The sequence below is a fragment of the Hyla sarda genome, chromosome 2 (assembly GCF_029499605.1).
Source record: "Hyla sarda isolate aHylSar1 chromosome 2, aHylSar1.hap1, whole genome shotgun sequence".
Lineage (NCBI taxonomy): Eukaryota > Metazoa > Chordata > Amphibia > Anura > Hylidae > Hyla > Hyla sarda.
The window spans coordinates 274,359,451-274,378,169 of record NC_079190.1 but is presented as its reverse complement, the minus strand read 5'-3'; the positions used below and the strand labels follow the sequence as shown (position 1 = coordinate 274,378,169).

General features: G+C 48.6%; 2 long non-coding RNA genes across 3 annotated transcripts in view; one reads left to right on the top strand and one right to left on the bottom strand.

Moving 5' to 3' along the window:
- Window positions 1-18,132, bottom strand: part of LOC130356100 (uncharacterized) — a 23,437-nt gene extending 5,305 nt beyond the window's left edge. Inside the window, exons 1-3 of the long non-coding RNA XR_008888784.1 lie at window positions 18,058-18,132; window positions 11,090-11,162; window positions 3,738-3,810 (exon numbers count right to left, since the gene is read on the bottom strand). This is a non-coding gene — a long non-coding RNA (uncharacterized LOC130356100). The remainder of the gene's footprint in view (window positions 1-3,737; window positions 3,811-11,089; window positions 11,163-18,057) is intronic.
- LOC130356098 (uncharacterized) overlaps window positions 18,082-18,719 on the top strand; it is a 112,128-nt gene continuing 111,490 nt past the window's right edge. Inside the window, exon 1 of one of the 2 annotated variants that reach the window (XR_008888779.1) lies at window positions 18,082-18,219. This is a non-coding gene — a long non-coding RNA (uncharacterized LOC130356098). The remainder of the gene's footprint in view (window positions 18,220-18,719) is intronic. The other variant, XR_008888778.1, reaches the window with a different exon arrangement.

Sequence of the window (18,719 nt, the reverse complement as noted above, 5' to 3'; positions counted from 1 at the left end):
TCTGTCACCCATGAAAACCCCTCTACACCTCTCTGCCACCCATGTACTCTCTTCTACACCACTCTTTCACCCATGTACACCCCTCTGTCACCCACTACGCCCCGTCACCCATGTAAACTCTTCTACACCCCTCAGTTACCCATGTACACTCTTCTACGCTCCACTGTCACCCATGTACACTCCTCTACACCCCTCTGTCACCCATGTACACTCTTCTACACCCATCTGTCACCCCTCTACACCCCTCTGTCACCCATGTACACCTCTCTATCACCCTTTCCCCCCTCTGTCACCCATGTACACTCTTCTACACCCCTACGTCACCCATGTACACTCCTATACACCCCTCTATCACCCATGTACACCCCTCTATAGCCCTCTGTTACTCATATACACTCCTCTATACTTCACTGTCACCCATGTACACTCCTCTACACCCCCTCTGTAACACATGAACATACCTCTACACCCCCCTGTTACCCAATTACACTCCTCTATGCTCCTCTGTCACCCATGTACACCCCTCTGTGACCCATATACCACCTCTATCACTTCCTACACCGCCCTGTCACTCATGTACACTCTTCTACACCCCTCTGCCACCCATGTACACTTCTCTAAACACCCTGTGCCACCCATGTACACTCCTCTACATCCCTCTGTCACCCATGTACACTTCTGTACACCCCTCTGTCACCCATGAACACCACTCTACACCCCTCTTTTACCCATGTACACTCCTCTATGCTTCACTGTCACCCATGTACATTCCTCTACAACCCCTCTGTAACCAATGAACATCCCTCTACACCCCGGTTACCCATGCACAGTCCTCTACGCTCCTCCGTCACCCATGTACACTCCTTCACACACCTCTTTCACCCATGTACTCCCCTTTACAACCCTCTGTTACCTATGTACACTCCTCTATGCTCCTCTGTTACCCATATACACTCCTCTACACCCCTCTGTCACCCATGTACACCCCTCTAATACCCAGGTATACTTCTCTACACCCCTCTATTATCCATGTACACGCCTCTACGCTACTCTGTCACCCATGTACACTCCTCTACATCCCCAACACCCTCTGTGACCCATGTACCACCCTCTATCACCCCCTATGCCCCCCTGTCACACATGTACAGTCCTTTACACACCTTCTGCCACCCATGTACACTCCTCTACATCCCTCTGTCAGCCATGTACACTCCTGTACACCCCTGAGTCACCCATGAACACCCCTCTGTGACTCATGTACACCCTCAAAACCCCTCTATTACCCATGTAAACTCCTCTACCCTCTTCTGTCACCCATGTACACTCCTCTGCACCCCTCTGTTTCCCATGTACACTCCTGTACACTCCTCTGTCACCCATAAACACCCCTCTGTTACCCATGTACACTCCTCTACGCTCCTCTGTCACTCATGTACACTCCTCTGCACCCCTCTGTCCCCATATACACCCCTCTGTTTTCCATGTACACTCTTCTACGCTCCTCTGTCACCCATGTACACTACACTCCCAACACCTCACTGTCACTTATGCACACCTCTCTGTTACCCCCACGCCCTCCTGTCACCCATGTACACCCCTCTGTCACCCATGTACACTCCTCTCTCACCCATGCACTTTCTTCTACAGCCATCTGTCACCCCTCTACACCCCTCTGTCACCCATGTACACCCCTATATTACCCCCCTACACCCCTCTGTCACCCCTTACATCCCCTGTCACCCATGTACACTTCTCAACACCCCTCTGTCACCCATGTACACTCTTCTACACACCTCTATCACCCAAGTACACTCCTCTAGACCCCTCTGTAACCGATGTACACCCCTCTACACCCCTCTGTTTCCCATGTACACTCCTTTACGCTCCTCATGTACACAACACTACACTCCCAACATCCCACTGTCACCCATGTACACCTCTGTCACCCCATACGCCCTCCTGTCACTCATGTACACCACTCTATCGTTCATGTAGACCCCTCTTTTACCATTGTACACTCCTCTACACTTCTCTGTCACCCATGCACACTCTTCTACACCCAGCTGTCACCCCTCTACGCCCCTATATTACCTCCTACACCATTCTGTCACCCATATACACTCCTCTGTCACCCACTACGTCCCCTGTCACCCATGTACACCCCTATATAACCACCTACACCCCTTCGTCACCCATGTACACCCCTCTTTTACCCATGTACACTCCTCTACACTCCTCTGTCACATGTACACTTCTCTACACCCCTCTGTCACCCATGCACACTCTTCTACACCCATCTGTTACCCCTCTACACCCCTATATTACCCCCTACACCATTCTGTCACCCATGTACACTCCTCTGTCACCCACTACATCCCCTGTCACCCATGTACTCCCCTTTACAACCCTCTGTTACCCATGTACACTCCTCTACACCCCTCTGTCACCCATGTACACCCCTCTAATACCCAAGTATACTCCTCTACACCCCTCTGTTCTCCATGTACACGCCTCTATCACCCCTATGCCACCCTGTCACCCATGTACACTCCTCTACACACCCTCTGCCACCCATGTACACTCCTGTACACCCCTCAGTCACCCATGAACACAACTATGTGACTCATGTACACCCCTCTAAATCCCTCTGTTACCCATGTAAACTCCTCTACGCTCTTTTGTCACCCAAATACACTCCTCTGCACCCCTCTGTTCCCCATGTACACTCCTGTACACCCCTCTGTCACCCATGTACAATCCTCTGCACCACTCTGTTACCCATGTACACCCCTCTACACCCCTCTGTTTCCCATGTACACTCTTCTACGCTCCTTGGTCTCCCATGTACACTCCACTAGACTCCCAACACCTCACTGTCACCCTTGTACACCCCTCTGTCACCCACATGCCCTCCTGTCACCCATGTACACCCCTCTATCACCCATGTACACTCCTCTCTTACCCATGCACTTTCTTCTACAGCCATCTGTCACCCCTCTACACCCCTCTGTCACCCATGTATGCCCCTATATTACCCCCCTAAACCCCTCTGTCACCCATGTACAACCCTCTGTCACCCCCTAAGTCCCCTGTCCCCCATGTACACTTCTCTACACCCCTCTGTCACCCATGTACACTCTTCTACACACCTCTATCACCCATATACAACCCTCTGTGACCCATGTACACCTCTCTCTTACCCCCTACACCCCTCTGTCCCCCATGTACACTCCTCTACAACCCTCTGCCACCCATATACACTTCTCTATTTCCCTCTGTCACCCATATACACTTCTCTACACCCCTCTGCCACCTGTGTACACTACTCTACACCCCATATTGTGCATTGCGGTTTTTTCCCTTTTTTTTTGCTCATCAACTTTGGTAGGGGTGCCAAGCGAAAAAAATTTTTTTTCCAAGGGGTGCCTTGAGCCGAAAAAGGTTGGTAAACACTGGTCTAAAGAAAACTTGTAAACTCTGCAGTCAGTTTAGTCTGTTCTGTTAAATATTGAAAAGGGTATTCCTACAAATAAAAAATACAGAGAATAAGGATCATAAATGTTCCTAATCACTGTACCTGAGATATGGTTGTGTTATATAAGAAGCTGTCCATAGACGTTATACTTATTAACAACACATATATCTTCATGTATAAGGGAGAGACTATAACATCTCGGCAGGTCTAGATATTACATCTAGCCTGATTGTTATCAGTAATTAATATAAATATTAATTACCTGTCCCGTGATTTCTTTTTTGCAGCTGACGCGGGTATATGTCACGTTCATCTTCTCACCGGGTATCAGTCACCTGTAAAAAGACACAGGTATGATAACATGTTCCTAATACATGCTACAGATGCTAATATATATAACACTCTAGGGCCAGAACTACTTATCTCAGGAATTATGAAACTGCATAAGAAAAAGGAACAAAAAAAGATGGAACACATAGGGATCTAGATGATATTTTGATTTAATATATAATGTATACTTTTAATATTTTTTTTATTAATTATTTTATCTAAATGTTTTATAATATATATATAACAGTTAATCATGTAATGGGAATGTATGCCTTTTAATTTTAAAAGAGGTGGTTGAATAATTTTATTAAATGTTTTATCCCTCTGTCACCCCTCTTTTTCCCCCCTTGTCATCCTTGTCCACCCTCCTGTCACCCCTGTTCACTTTCCCTGTCTCCCATGTCCACCCCCCCTGTTATCCACCTTGGCCACCCCTCTGTCTCCCCTGTCCATCCCCCTGTCATCCATGTTCTCCATCTAACCACCCCCCAGTATACGCTTCTGTCACCCATGTACATCCCTCTACAACCATCAGTTACCCATGTACACTCCTCTAAGCTCCACTATCACCCATGTACACTCTTCTACAACCTTCTGTCAACCATGTACACCCTTCTACACCCATCTCTCACCCTGCACTCCTATGTCAACCCCTATGACCCCCTGTCACCTCTGTTTCGCATGTAAACCCCTCTACACCCCTCTGCCACATATGTACTCTCTTCTACACCCCTCTTTCACTCATGAACACCCCTCTAACACCCATGTATACCCCTCTGTCACCCCCTACGCGCCCTGTCACCCATGTAAACCACCTTTGTCACCAATGTACACACATGTACACTCCTTTACACCCCTCTGCCACCCATGTACACCCCTGTACACCCCTCAGTTATCCATGTACACTCCTCTACTCTCCACTTTCAGCCATGTACACTCTTCTACACCCATCTGTCACCCATGTACACCCCTCTACTCCCATCTCTCATCCCTACACCCCTATGTCACCCATGAAAACTCTTCTACACCCGTCTGCCACCCACACCACTTTTTCACCCATGTACACCCCTCTGTTACCCACTACGCCCCTGTCACCCATGTAAACTCTTCTACACCCCTCAGTTACCCATGTACACTCCTCTATGCTCCACTGCCACCCATGTACACTCTTCTACACCCATCTGACACCCCTCTACACCCCTCTGTCACCCATGTAGACCTCTCTATCATCCCTTTCACCCCTCTGCCCCTCATGTACTCCTATACACCCCTCTATCACCCATGTACACCCCTCTATACCCATCTGTTACCCATGTACACTCCTCTACGCTTCACTGTCACCCATGTACACTCCTCTACACCCCCTCTGAAACACATGAACATCCCTCTACACCCCTCTGTTACCCATTTACACTCCTCTATGCCCCTCTGTCACCAATATACACTCCTCCACACCCCTCTATCACCCATGTACAACCTTTTACAACCCCCTGTTACCCAAGTACACTCCTCTATGCTCCTCTGTTATCCATGTACACTCCTCTATGCTACTCTGTCACCCTTGTACACCCCTCTGTGACCCATGTACCCCCCTCTATCACTCCCTACACCACCCTGTCACCCATGTACACTCCTCTACACCCCTCAGCCACCCATGTACACTCCTCTACACACCCTATGCCTCCCATGTACACTCCTCTACATCCCTCTGTCACCCACGTACACTTCTGCACACCCCTCTGTCACCCATAAGCATCACTCTACACCCCTCTGTTACCCATGTACACTCCTCTACGCTCCTCTGTCACCCAAGTAAACTCCTCTGGACCCCTCTGTAACCCATGTACACCCCTCTGTTTCCCATGTACACTCCTTTACGCTCCTCTGTCACCCATTTACACTCCACTACACTGCCAACACCTCACTGTAACCCATATACACCCCTCTGTCACCTCCTGCGCCCTCCAGTCACTCATGTACACCACTCTATCGCCCATGTAGACCCCTCTTTTACCCATGTACACTCCTCCACACACCTCTTTCATCCATGTACTACTCCTTACACCCTTAATTATTTTATCAAAATTTTTTATAATATATATATAACAGTTAATCATGTAATGGTAATGTATGCCTTTTAATTATTGGTTGAATTATTTTATTAAATGTATTACCCCTCTGTCACCCCTCTTTTTTCCCCCTTGTCATCCTTGTCCACCCTCCTGTCACCCCTGTTCACTTTCCCTGTCTCCCATGTCCACCGCCCCTTTCTCCCATGTCCACCCCCCCTATCATCCACCTTGGCCACCCCTCTGTGTCCCCTGTCCATCCCCCTGTCATCCATGTTCTCCATCTGACCACCCCCCCAGTCTACGCTTCTCTCACCCATGTACACCCCTCTACACCCATCAGTTACCCATGTACACACCTCTACGCTCCACTATCACCCATGTACACTCTTCTACAACCTTCTGTCAATCATGTACACCCCTCTACACCCATCTCTCACCCCTACACCCCTCTGTCACCTCCTATGAACCCCTGTCACCCATGTAAACCCCTCTACACACCTCTGCCACCCATGTACTCTCTTTTACACCCCTCTTTCACCCATGAACACCCCTCTAACACCCATGTACACTCCTCTACACACCTCTGTCACCCATGTACATTCCTCTACACCCCTCTGTCACCCATGTATATCCCGCTGTCATCCCCTACGCCGCCCTGTCACCCATGTAATCTCTTCTACACCCCATTGTCACCAATGTACACTCATCTATCACTCATGTACACTCCTTTACACCCCCCTGCCACCCATGTAGACCCCTCTACACCCCTCAGTTACCCATGTACACTCCTCTACGCTCCACTTTTAGCCATATACACTCTTCTACACCCATCTGTCACTCATGTACTCTTTTCTACACAACTCTTTCACCCATGAACACCCCTCTGTCACCCATGTACACTCCTCCCTTCACCTCTATCACCCATGAATATTCCTCAACACCCCTCTGTCACCCATGTACACCCCTCTGTCACCCACTACGCCCCCTGTCACTCATGTAAACTCTTCTACACCCCTCAGTTATCCATGTACACTCCTCTACGTTCCACTGTCACCCATGTACACTCCTCTACACCCCTCTGTCACCCATGTACACTCTTCTACACCCATCTGTCACACCTCTACACCCCTCTGTCACCCATGTACACCCCTCTGCACCCCTCTGTCACCCAGGTACACTTCTCTATCACCCCCTTCACCCCTCTGTCACCCATGTACACTCTTCTACACCCCTCTGTCACCCATGTACACTCATCTACCACTCATGTACACTCCTCTACACCCCTCTGCCACCCATGTACACTCCTCTACACCCCTCTATCACCCATGTACACCCCTCTATACCCCTCTGTTACCCATGTACACTCCTCTACGCTCCTCTATCACCCATGTACACCCCTCTATACCCCTCTGTTACCCCTGTACACTCCTCTATGCTTTACTGTCTACTATGTACACTCCTCTACACCCCCTCTGTAACACATGAACATCCCTCTACACCCCTTTGTTACCCAAGTACACTCCTCTATGATACTCTGTCACCCATGTACACTCCTCTACACCCCCAACACCTTTTTGTGACCCATGTACCCCCCTCTATCACTCCCTACACCTCCCTGTCACCCATGTACACTCCTCTACACCCCTCTGCCACCCATATACACTCCTCTACACACCCTCTGCCACCCATGTACACTCCTCTACATCCCTCTGTCACCCACGTACACTTCTGTACACCCCTCTATTACCCATGTACACCCCTCTTTTACCCATGTACACTCCTCTACACTCCTCTGTCACCCATGCAAACTCTTCTACACCCATCTGTCACCCCTCTTCACCCCTATATTACCCCTACACCATTCTGTGACCCATGTACACTTCTCTGTCATCCCCTACGTCCCCTGTCAGCCATGTTCACTCCTCTACACCCCTCTGTCACCCATGTACACCCCTATATAACCCCAACACCCCTCTGTCACCCCCTACATCCCCTGTCATGTACATTCCTATACACCCTTTTTGCCAGACATGTACACACCCGTGTTACCCATGTACACTCCTTTACACTCCTCTGTCACCCATGTACACTCCTCTGTCACCCATGCACACTCCTCTAAACCCCTCTATCACCCATGTACACCCCTCTATACCCCTATGTTACCCATGTACACTCCTCTACGCTCCTCTGTCACCCATGTACACTCCTCCACACAACTCTATTACCCATGTACTCCCCTTTACACCACTCTAAGTACACTTCTCTATGCTCCTCTGTTACCCATATACACTCCTCTACACCCCTCTGTTATCCATGTACACGCCTCTACGCTACTCTGTCACCCATGTACACTCCTCTATCACCCCAACACCCCTCTGTGACCCATGTACCCCCCTCTATCACCCCTACACCCCCTGTCACCCATATACACTCCTCTACACACCCTCTGCCACCCATGTACACTCCTCTTCATCCCTCTGTCACCCATGTACACTCCTGTCCACCCCTATGTCACCCATGAACACCACTCTGTCACCCATGTACACCCCTCTACACCCCTCTGTTACCCATGTACACTCTTCTATGCTCTTCTGTCACCCATGTACACTCCTCTTCATCCCTCTGTCACCCATGTACACTCCTGTCCACCCCTATGTCACCCATGAACACCACTCTGTCACCCATGTACACCCCTCTACATCCCTCTGTTTCCCATGTACACTCTTTTACACCCCTCTGTCACCCATATACACCCCTCTGTTACCCATGTACACTCCTCTATGCTCCTCTGTCACCCATGTACACTCCTCAACACCCCTCTATCACCCATGTACACCCATCTGTTACCCAAGTACACTCCTCTATGCTCCACTGTTATCCATGCACACTCCTATATGCTACTTTGTCACCCATGGTCACCCCTCAGTGACCCATGTACCCCCCTCTATCACTCCCTACACTGCCCTATCATCCATGTACACTCCTCTACACCCTTCTGCCACCCATGTACACTCCTCTACATCCCTTTGTCACCCACGTACACTTCTGTACACCCCTCTGTCACCCATGAACATCACTCTACACCCCTCTGTTACCCATGTACACTCCTCTATGCTCCTCTGTCACCCCTTTGCACTCATCTGTCACCCATCTGCACCCCTCTTTCACCCCTACACCCCTCTGTCACCCATGTACACCCCTCTGTGACCCCCTATGCCCCTCTGTCACCCATGTAAACTCTTCTACACCCCTCTCTCACCCATGTACACTCATTTCCCACTGATGTACACTCATCTTCACCCGTCTGCCACCCATGTACACTCCTCTACAACCCTCTGTAACCCATGTACACTCATTTATCACTCATGTACACTCCTGTACACCCCTCTGCCATCCATGTATACTGCTCTACACCCCTCTATCACCCATGTACACCCCTCTACACCCCTCTGTTACCCATGTACACTCCTCTACACCCCACTTTCAGCCTTGTACACTCCTCTGCACCCCTCTGTCACCCATGAACATCCCTCTATACCCCTCTGTCACCCATGTACACTCCTCTACGCTCCTCTGTCACCCATGTACACTTCTCCACACACCTCTAGCACCCATGTACACCCCTTTACACCCCTCTGTTACCCAAGTACACTCCTCTATGCTCCTCTGTTACCCAAGTACACTCCTCTATGCTCCTCTGTTACCCATGTTCACTCCTCTACACCCCAACACCCCTCTGTCACCCATGTACACCTCTCTATCATCCCCTATACCCCTCTGCCACCCATGTACACTCCTCTATACCCCTCTGCCACCCATGTACACTCCTCTACACCCCTCTGTTACCCATGAACACCCCTCTAATACCCATGTACACTCCTCTACACCCCTGTTATCCATGTACACTCCTCTACGCTACTCTTTCACCCATGTACAATCATCTACATCCCCAACACCCCTCTGTCACCTATGTCCATCTTCCACCCAGGTACACTCTTTTAAATCCCCCTGTCACCCATGTACATTCCTCTACATCCCCCTGTCACCCCTGTACATTCCTCTACACCCCTCTGTGACCCATGTACCCCCCCTCTATCCCCCGCTACACCCCGTCACCCATGTACACTCCTGTACACCCCTCTTCCACCCATATACACTCCTCTACACACCCTCTGTCACCCATGTACACCCCTCTGTCACCCATGTACACCACTCTACACTCCTCTGTTTCCCATGGACACTCCTCTACGCTCCTCTGTCACCTATGTACACTCCACTACACCCCCAACTCCCTACCATCACCAATGTACACCCCTCTGTCACCCTCTACATCCCCTGTCACCCATGTACACCCCTCTCTCACACATGTACACTCCTCTACACCCCTAGTCACTTTTACACTTCTCTAAACCCCTCTTTGACCCATGCACACTCTTTTACACCCATCTGTCACCCCTCTACACCCCTCTGTCACCCAAGTACCCCACTATATTATCCCTACACCTCTCAGTCACCCATGTACACCCCTCTGTCACCCCTACATCCACTGTCACTCATGTACACTCCTTTACACCCCTCTGTCACCCATGTACACCCAGCTATCACCCATGTACACTTCTCTACATCCCTCTGCCACCCTTGTACACTCCTCTACACCCCTTTGCCACCCATGTACACACCTGTGTTACCCTTGTGCACTCCTCTACACTTCTCTCTCTCCCATGTACACTCCTCTAAACCCCAACACCCCTCTGTCCCCTCCTACACCTCCTTGTCATCCTTGTACACTCCTCTACACCCCTCTGCCACCCGTGTTCACTCCTCTACATCCCATATTTTGCATTGTGGCATCCCCCCCCCCCTTTTGTTTTTTTTGCTTGTCAACTTTGGTAGGGGTGCCTTGAGCCAAAAAAGGTTGGGAAATACTGGTCTAAAGTAAACTTGTATACTCTGCAGTCAGTTTAGTCTATTCTATTAAATATTGAAAAAGGGGATTCCTACAAATAAATAAACTGAGAATAAGGATCATAAATGTTCCTAATCACCGTACCTGAGATATGATTGTGTTATATAAGAAGCTGTCCATAGACGATATACTTATTAACAACACATATATCTTCATGTATAAAGGAAAGAGACTATAACATCTCGGCAGGTCTAGATTTTACATCTAGCCTGCTTGTTATCAGTAATTAATATAAATATTAATTACCTGTCTCGTGGTTCCTTTCTTGCTGCTGACGGGTGTATATGTCATGTTCACCTTCTTACCGGGCATCAGTCACCTGTAAAAAGACACAGGTATGATAACATGTTCCTAATACATGCTGCTGACGCTAATATATATAGCAGTCTAGAGCTAGAACTACTTATCTCAGAATTATGAAACCACATAAGAAAAAGGAAAAAAAAAAGATGGAACACATTGGGATCTACCGTATATACTCGAGTATAAGCCGAGTTTTTCAGCACGATTTTTCGTGCTGAAAACACCCCCCTCGGCTTATACTCGAGTGAACTCCCCCACCCGCAGTGGTCTTCAACCTGCGGACTTCCAGAGGTTTCAAAACTACAACTCCCAGCAAGCCAGGGCAGCCATCGGCTGTCCGGGCTTGCTGGGAGTTGTAGTTTTGAAACCTCCGGAGGTCCGCAGGTTGAAGACCACTGCGGCCTTCAACATCATCCAGCCCCCTCTCACCCCCTTTAGTTCTGAGTACTCACCTCCGCTCGGCGCTGGTCCGGTCCTGCAGGGCTGTCCGGTAAGGAGGTGGTCCGGTGAGGAGGTGGTCCGGGCTGCTATCTTCACCGGGGAGGCCTCTTCTAAGCGCTTCGGGCCCGGCCTCAGAATAGTCACGTTGCCTTGACAACGACGCAGATGCGTCGTTGTCAAGGCAACGGCTCTATTCCGGGCCGGAAGCGCGGAGAAGAGGCGCCCCCGGTGAAGATAGCAGCCCGGACCACCTCCTCACCGGACCACCTCCTTACCGGACAGCCCTGCAGGACCGGACCAGCGCCGAGCGGAGGTGAGTACTCAGAACTAAAGGGGGTGAGAGGGGGCTGGATGATGTTGAAGGCCGCAGTGGTCTTCAACCTGCGGACCTCCGGAGGTTTCAAAACTACAACTCCCAGCAAGCCCGGACAGCCGCTGCCCGGGCTTGCTGGGAGTTGTAGTTTTGAAACCTCTGGAGGTCCGCATGTTGAAGGCCGCAGTGGTCTTCAACCTGCGGACCTCCGGAGGTTTCAAAACTACAACTCCCAGCAAGCCCGGACAGCCGATGGCTGCCCGGGCTTGCTGGGAGTTGTAGTTTTGAAACCTCTGGAGGTCCGCATGTTGAAGGCCGCAGTGGTCTTCAACCTGCAGACCTCCGGAGGTTTCAAAACTACAACTCCCAGCAAGCCCGGACAGCCGATGGCTGCCCGGGCTTGCTGGGAGTTGTAGTTTTGAAACCTCTGGAGGTCCGCAGGTTGAAGACCACTGAGGGCGAATGATGAGAAGAGGATGATGAAGGGGGGGGGGGGTGTGGGGATGATGAAGGGGGGTGAGGATGATGAAGGGGGGGGGTGTGGGATGATTACAAGGGGATGATGAAGGGGGGATGTGTGGGATGATAAGGGGATGTGTGGGATGATGACAAGGGGATGATGAAGGGGGGATGTGTGGGATAAGGGGATGTGTGGGATGATGACAAGGGGATGATGAAGGGGGGATGTGTGGGATAAGGGGATGTGTGGGATGATGACAAGGGGATGATGAAGGGGGGATGTGTGGGATGATGACAAGGGGATGATGAAGGGGGGATGTGTGGGATGATAAGGGGATGTGTGGGATGATGACAAGGGGATGATGAGGATGTTAATGACGGGTCTGGATGATGACAGGGGGGGATGAGGTATTTCCCACCCTAGGCTTATACTCGAGTCAATAACTTTTCCTGGGATTTTGGGTTGAAATTAGGGGTCTCGGCTTATACTCGGGTCGGCTTATACTCGAGTATATACGGTAGATGATTTTTTTTAACTTAACGTATAATATATATTTTTAATATTTTATGCACCCTGTTCAGTATACATTGATCTATGCTCTATTTATCTATCTATTTTTTTCAGTGTTTCCTAATTCTTCGTCCCCCAAACACCCCCCCTCACACACACCATCCCTGCCCTTCCCCTTTCCAGCACTATCCCTGTAGCCACCTTCCATTTTCCCAGCACCATCCATGCTCACCCCCCCATCCTTACCAGGGTGCCTTCAACTGTTGCAAAACTACACCTCCCAGCATGCTGTGAGTTTTTTTTTTTGCAATGGATGGAGGATTGGGAAACACTGACAGATAGATATGTGGTGAGGGTGTGATGCAAGGCAGATGGAATTACCCTAGGGGCAGATGGCATTAACCCCTTGTGTTCGTGACACCAGGGCGTGGTTTATCCTCTACACCACCCTAAGAAATACCGCTGGATCCTGGGCTAGGCACAGGAGCAAATTATGACTCAGATGCCAAGTTATGGAACAACAGCAGCTTTAGTGAGTCAGACAGGTGTAACAGTCTATACAGCTTGGCTAGGCCCACGGAGGAGACCAGTGACTTCAGAGACCTTAGGGCTTGCTGGGACTTATAGTGGACATGGACAATTTGGATGCAGGCCACGCTGACTTGAGACAGGATGATTTGAACTGACTTGACTATGACAGACTATGACTGATTTCACCCCTTCTGTAGCTTATCAGGCTTTGACTCCACCCTGGGCTTATATGGGGGAGACTAGGAGGGGTCCCATAGGTCCCTCTGTAGGTAACCTGGTCACTGGTACCTCACTGGGTTACAATCACATGACACAATTCTTTAAGGCATAATACAATCTATCTACATTACACTGGATAACATGGGCATAGAAGCAGATATACAAAGGAACAGGTGCAGGGGGGGGGGGGCAGGGGTCACTGTTTGGAGGTTGCCTGTACTCCTGCAACTCCTGTACTGGGCCACAATAGATGATAGATAGATTATAGATAGATAAGTGTTTCACAACCAGGGTGCCTCCAGCTCTAGCACAACTACAAAACTAAAACTCCCATTATGCCCAAATAGCCTTTTGCGGTCCGGGTATGCTGGGAGTTGTAGTTTTGTAACAGCTAGAGGCAACCTGGTTGGGAAACACTGATAAAGATAGATCAGTGTTCCTTGAATAGGGTATGCATGCTGGAGTCACCCTGGTTAGGTAACATTGATCTATGTCCTATATCTATTCCCTATCTATCTATCTCCGTATTTCCCAAACAGGGTGCCTCCTGCGGTTTCAAAACTGCTACTCCCAGCATACTAGGAGTTGTAGTTTTGCAACAGTTGGAGGCAACCTGTTTAGGAAACACTGATCTATGCCCTATCTATCTATCTATCTATCTATCTATCTATCTAAGTGAGAGATATAAGATTACTAATCCTCCATGTACCCGCATTGTTTTGATAACTGTTGCCCTTAGTTACAACCCACTTTGGCTGGGTAACACATGCTCAGTTCACCTGCAGTCTCCTGAAGGTAATGGCAGTTTCTCTCCACTGTGCTTATAAGCAAGGGGGATTGTGGGAAAGTGTGTGCTCTGTTGCCTGGCAACAGTAGGGTTAGAGCTCAGAGAGGAAACTAGGTGATCAGATCCATGGGGGAGAAGGACTCTACAGGGATATTAGTTATTTTCCATAAAACAGCACATTTGTTCCTCTTCACATATATGTATGGGACACATATCTGATTTTACCAAATTTGTTCTGTGGGACAACCCTGTTAAAGAAAATTCAATGTATGCATTTCTTTTTATGATTCAGTATTAATGGCCATATATGAAATCCAGCATTATAATAGTGAAATATACCGTATATACTCGAGTATAAGCCGAGTTTTTCAGCACGATTTTTCGTGGTGAAAACACCCCCCTCGGCTTATACTCGAGTGAACTCTCAGACCACTGCCCGGGCCTTCGTCATCATCCAGACCCCCTCTAGTTTTGTACTCACCTCTGCTCGGCGGGACGTTAGGGTGAGCTGGTCCGGGCCATCTGTGCTGCAGGGACCGTCCAGTTGGGAGGGATAGTCGTTCCAGGCTGTCCATCTTCACCGGGGGGGGGGCGTCTTCTCCGCGCCCGGCCCCGGAATAATGACGTTGCCTTGACGACCACCCACAGGGACGTTGCTCATGAACGTCCCTGTGTATCGTCGTCAAGGCAACGTCATTATTCCGGGGCCGGGCGCGGAGAAGACGCCCCCCCCCCCCCCCCCCGGTGAAGATGGACAGCCTGGAACGACTATCCCTCCCCACCGGACGGTCCCTGCAGCACAGATGGCCCGGACCAGCTCACCGTAACGTCCCGCCGAGCGGAGGTGAGTACAAAACTAAAGGGGGGAGGGGGTCTGGATGATGACGAAGGCCCGGGAAGTGGTCTTCAACCTGCGGACCTCCAGATGTTTCAAAACTACAACTCCCAGCATGCCCGGACAGACGATGGCTGTCCGGGCATGCTGGGAGTTGTAGTTTTGGAACATCTGGAGGTCCGCAGGTTGAAGACCACTGTTAAATCTGACATTGACAAGCGGTGATGATGAAGGGGGTGGTGTGGGATGATGACAGGGTAATGATGACAGGCGGTGATGATGAAGGGGGGGATGATGACAGGGTAATGATGAAGGGGGGATGATGACAGGGTAATGATGACAGGGTGATGATGATGAGGGTGTTAACGACGGGGGTCTGGATGAAGACAGGGGGGATGATGTATTTCCCACCTAAGTCGAGTCAATAACTTTTCCTGGGTTTTTGGGGTGAAATTAGGGGCCTCGGCTTATATTCGGGTCGGCTTATACTCGAGTATATACGGTACATTATTTCAGCCTAAATTCTTGTTTTAGGTTATAACAGGAGGTCATGTTAAAGGTCAGAGATCTCTTATATGACTTCCCTGTTACCCCCATTAGAAGGCATATAGGTTTGTTTTAGACATTTAGGCGCTTTTCCCTTTCTATGTATAGAAATCTATACATATAGTGGGACATTTAGCAAAACCAGTGCAGAGGAATAATTGACCAGTTGCCGTAGCAACCAATAAGATTGCTTCTTTCATTAAAAAAAAAAAAAGGCTTCTGAAAACTGAAAGAAGCAATCTGATTGGTTGCTATGTTCAACTGCTCCACTCTTTCTCTACGCATATTTTGATGATTCTCCCCCATAGACTAAATATACCCATACAGTACTTACTTACACCCCCCCCAACTCTTGGAAAGTGTTGGAAAGTGGGGGTTGGAAAGTGGCTCGGAGGTTCGGGGTCTTATTGGCGTCAAGCAGCAGGCAGTGGCAGATAACAGGGGACAATCTAGAGGAGCAGCGGCAGCGGAGGAGGCTGCAGGCGACAGTGAAGATCATCTTTGGTGAGTGATCTTTACTGTGGCCTGCTAGAAGTTACAAAACTACAACTCTCAGCATGCCGAGACAGCCTATGGCTGTCTGGGCATGCTGTGAATTGTAGTTTTGAAACATCTGGGGGGCCACAGATTGAAGACCACAGTGAAGTGGTCTCCAAACTGTGGTTCCAGATGTTGCAAAACTACTACTCTCAGCATGCCCAGACAGTCCAGGCATGATGGGAATTGTAGTTTTGTAACAGCTAGACACACCCTGGTTGGGAAACACTGATAAAGATAGATAGATAGATAGATAGATAGATAGATCAGTGTTTCCTGAAGAGGGTGCCTCCAGCTGTTGCAAAAGTACAACTTCCAGAATGCTGGAGTCACCCTGGTTAGGAAACATTGATCTATGTCCTATATCTCTTCCGTATCTATCTATCTATCTATCTATCTATCTAAGTGTTTCCCAACCAGGTTGCCTCCAGCGGTTGCAAAACTATAACTTCCAGCATACTGGGAGTTGTAGTTTTGCAACAGCTGGAGGCAACCTGTTCAGGAAACACTGATCTATGCCATATCTATCTATCTATCTCAGTGAGAGATATAAGATTACTAATCCTCCATGTACCTGCATTGTTTTGATAACTGTTGCCCTTAGTTACAACCCACTATGGCTGGGTAACACATGCTCAGTTCACCTGCAGTCTCCTGAAGGTAATGGCAGTTTCTCTCCACTGTGCTTATAAGCAAGGGGGATCATGAGAAAGTGTGTGCTCTGTTGCCTGGCAACAGTAGGGTTAGAGCTCAGAGAGGAAACTAGGTGATCAGATCCATGGGGGAGAAGGACTCTACAGGGATATTAGTTATTTTCCTTAAAAACAGCACATTTTGTTCCCCTTCACTTATATGTATGGGACACACATCTGATTTTACCAAATTTTTTCTGTGGGACAACCCTGTTAAAGAAAATTCAATGTATGCATTTCTTTTTATGATTCAGTATTAATAGCCATACATGAAATCCAGCATTATAATAGTGAAATATACATTATTTCAGCCTAAATTCTTGTTTTAGGTTATAACAGGAGGTCATGTTAAAGGTCAGAGATCTCTTATATGACCTGTTACCCCCATTAGTAGGTCACATACACTGAACATTTAGGTGTGTTTTAGACATTTAGATTCTTTTCCCTTTCTATGTATTGAAAACTATTCATATAGGGGAACATTCATCAAAACCAGTGCAGAGGAAAAATTGACCAGTTGCCGTAGCAACCAATAAGATTGCTTCTTTCATTTTATAAAAAGCTTCTGAAAACTGAAAGAAGCGATCTGATTGGTTGCTATGTTCAACTGCCCCACTCTTTCTCTACACAGATTTTGATGATTCTCCCCCATAGACTTAATATGCCCATACAGTACTTACACCCCCCCAACTCTTCGTGTAATAGAATTAAATAAACAGTATATACTTGGTCATTTGGGAACATCAGCAAAGTGTCTAGTTAAATAATTAGATTTAATACAATTTACATTATTATATTTAATAGATCTAATCATCATTTGCAAGTCTAGAACTCTAGATGTATTCTGACCATTATTGGGGGAGATTTATTAAAACTTGACCAGAAGAAAAGATTCTGAGTTGTCCATAGCAACCAATCAAATCGCTTCTTTCATTTTTAACAAGGCCTCTGCAAAATGAAAGAAGCAATCTGATTGGTTGCTATGGGCAACTCAGCAACTTTTCCTCTGGACAGGTTTTGACAAATCTCCCCCTATGTACCTCTCCTGTGTCATCTTGTCCTCTTCCTCATCTTCTGCTCTTTGTGTGCTCTCCCTCTGATAGCTAAGGCCTGAACTGTACTAGTGGCTGGTAGAGATAGCTCCAAACACTTGATGATGTCACATGTGTGATGTCATAAAGGAAGATTAACAAAGAAAGTCGGTAAGGCCACTGTATGATTTTATATTGTTAGTTTTAATGGGATCTGTTATGCTTCCATTGTGATATCTAACATTTTACAAGACAAAGTATTAACCTGTTGTACTTAAGGATGGAGGATGTACCTGTACGCCCTCTGTATTTCCGATCACTGCCACTCGCCAGGCGGTGATGGGAACGGGACTACTGCTGAAATCTATCAGAAGCCATCTGGGCACAGCGCCTAGGGGGTCCTGAAACAGTGATCGCCATGATTCGCGGGTCAATTCTGACCAGCGTATCACGATTTTTACAGGCCAATGTTGTCTCTGGTAACCCGATGGCCTGGAAAATAAGGGTGATCGGGGTGCCACCTCCTCCTATCCCCTACCATTGTTCAGTCAGGACTGATAGACCAATGGCAGGAGGGGGGCGGGAGGGAATAAAGTTGAAATCCCCCGCTCTGCCTGCTCATGGAAGTCTGGGCAGAGCAGTCGGGGGGGGGGTTTATTGGAAAGTGGCGC